The sequence below is a fragment of the Cricetulus griseus genome (assembly GCF_003668045.3).
Source record: "Cricetulus griseus strain 17A/GY chromosome 1 unlocalized genomic scaffold, alternate assembly CriGri-PICRH-1.0 chr1_0, whole genome shotgun sequence".
In the NCBI taxonomy this organism is placed as follows: domain Eukaryota; kingdom Metazoa; phylum Chordata; class Mammalia; order Rodentia; family Cricetidae; genus Cricetulus; species Cricetulus griseus.
In genome coordinates this window covers 182,526,344-182,529,145 of record NW_023276806.1, presented here as the reverse complement: position 1 = coordinate 182,529,145, position 2,802 = coordinate 182,526,344, and positions in this window count along the sequence as shown.

The following is a 2,802-nucleotide window of genomic DNA, read 5'->3' as shown; positions in this document are numbered from 1 at the left end:
GATATTTTGCCAATATTTCTGGTGTAATTAAACAATGAATTTTACATTTTTACTCTTATACCCTAATAGCCATAGTAGTTCCTAAAACTCATACTTGTATATTTGAAACCACACATATTGTCCAGGGTCATTTTTTGTAAACTCATCAGACTACAATGACATTTTAATGAAATATTTCTTCAAATACACTGGTTAGAAACCAGTAGGCTCTTGGCTGTTTCTTGACATAATGAATTATATGAAGTCTGATTAAAATGGAAAAACTCCCTTTCTGTCAGAATGTCAAGGTAACTCTTCAAGATCTTTCAGTGGCTCCCTTGGTACTGCTGGTATAACCAGGCAGCTATATATAACCAGGGGCACCCTCTTCCAATTCTGCTGCTGTGTCAGTATTCCAGTCTTAGTAGCCAGCAGAGATTATATTCCTTTTAAATGTATACTTGACAGAAAAGGTTCTAGTTGGTATCAAGCTCCAATCGTGCTAGAATCTTCCAATCACTGGCGGTCTGCCAGATTTTCAGCATCTTACTATGTGTAATAGAAAGTTTGAACATACTTTTATTACAAGAGTTGCAAACAAAATCTGTGATAGCCAAAACTGGGAGAATACCACCAAGAATCAAGTGTCATTTAAAAGTTGCACATCACACAGAATGATCAATTGTTAAAATATTTATTCAAATAGCCCAAGTTGTATTCATAAAAGGAAGATGTTAGGTTTTATCAGTCTCTAATTCTTAATGCTGTTAAGTGAATATTGTACTTTACAGTAGGAACTCCCAAAATACTCACAATGCAATTATTTTATTTCCTTCAGACATGTTTTAATTTATCTTTATAATTGCAATTTTAATTTAATAAGTTCCTATTTTGAATATAATCTGTAAGCCCTCACTGATTCTTTTGTAATAACTGTACCATGTTGATGAAAGATACATCTACCCTCTCATCATTTAAATATGTGGTGGAAATTATATCAAATGAACTGTACTCAGTCAATATCACACTGGGATTTTTAGCACCTGAGCAGATGCCTTCTACACACAAACTGATTAGGAAATAAATGTAAAACCTTTGCAAAAGATATGCAATTATTTCTTGACCATGTTAACAAATGAATATTCTCAATGTGTTTAAGACTTCTGGTGTTGCCCTTTCTGTAAAAGGTTGAGTTGTGTGCCATGTGATTTCCATACTTGGTGTTAATGATTCATGCAAGGTGACAAGAGGAAACACTGATGTGGGGTATCCTTTTGTATGCAGGAAATATTTGTTGCTTTCATTTTTGATGAATAAAGCTCTTTTGTAAGTGGCCAGGCAGAATAGAGCCAGGCAGCAGTTCCAAACAAAGATGTTTATAGCAAGTAGGCAGAGTCAGGAAGAAGCCATGTAGTCACATAGGAACTGAGATCTGAGGTAACAAGGAATGAGCCTCATGGCAAAAAAAAAGAAAATAGAAATGGTTAATTTAATTGTGAGAGCTAGTCAGTAATATGCCTGACTCATTGGCCAAACAAATATAATGAACATTAAGTCTCAGATTATTTACTAAATGATTGTGGGGACCAGTGGACAGAAGCAATATCAGTCCTGGGGGACTGGGTGGGACAGGAAACATGCAGCACCATATCGTCACTTTAATTATTATGAGGGTGGAAGCTATGTGTAACATCAATATTTAGAAGTAAGATGGGCAAGACTGGTAACAGCTCTAATGTTTAACCTAACATCCTATCATAGTAAATAATTAAATCTCCTCCTTTCAACCTAGACTACTGGTTCTCAATCGTTCCAATATGCTGATCCTTTAATATAGTTCCTCATGTTCTTGTGACTGCTGAACCACAAAATTGTTTCATAACTGTAATTTTGCTACTATAAATCATAATATATCTGATATGCAGCATATCTGATATTTGACTCCCAAAGTGCCTGTGAGGAACAGGTTGAGAAGCATTTTCCAAATGATGTAGACGGATTTGTAGTTAACTATTAGAATTTACATGATGCATGGATTAAAAAGTTAAATAGTTAATAACTCAATCAACAAAAAGGGAAAGAAGGAAGTAATGATCAGTTTAAAATCAAAGCTAAGCCTTCATCCAGTAACTGATGGAAGCAGAAGCAGATACCCACAGCTAAACACTGAGGTTAATCTAGTTTCAGAGAGAGGGGAGAGATGAACAAATGAGTTAAGACCAGGCTGGGGAAACCCACAGAAACTGCAGACCAAACAAGGGGGAGCTCATGGACCCTTGAATGATAGCTGGGAAACAAGCTTATGACTGTTCAACACCCCCTGAGTGTAGATGTCATTTTGGAGGTCTGGTTAATCCATTCGACCTCTGGTAGAGGATCAGTATTTATCTCTAGTACACAAATGGACTTTGGAAGCCCATTCTGAATAAAGAGATAATCTTTCAGCCTATACATGGGGGAAGGTCTGGGCCCTACTCCAAATGATATGACAGACTTTGAATATCCCCCATCGAAGGCCTCACCCTCCCTTTGGAGCAAAAAGAGGGATGGGATAGTTGGTCAGTGAGTGGCAACTGAGGATGTGAGAAAGAGGGAAATGGAATGGTCCTGTAAAAGAATCTTTTTTCTAATTTAAAGTTATAAAAAAGGAAAAAATATACCAAGGCCAATACTTCTGTCACTGTGTGCGGAGCTCCAAGCTGATCTAGAACTATTACAAGTTTTTACATTTTAAAGTTTCTAGCTAAAGAGTCAAGTATGCAACATCTTATGGCATTCCTTATTTCACAAAAGTTAATTTTAAGTAATGTTTGCTTTCCTTAA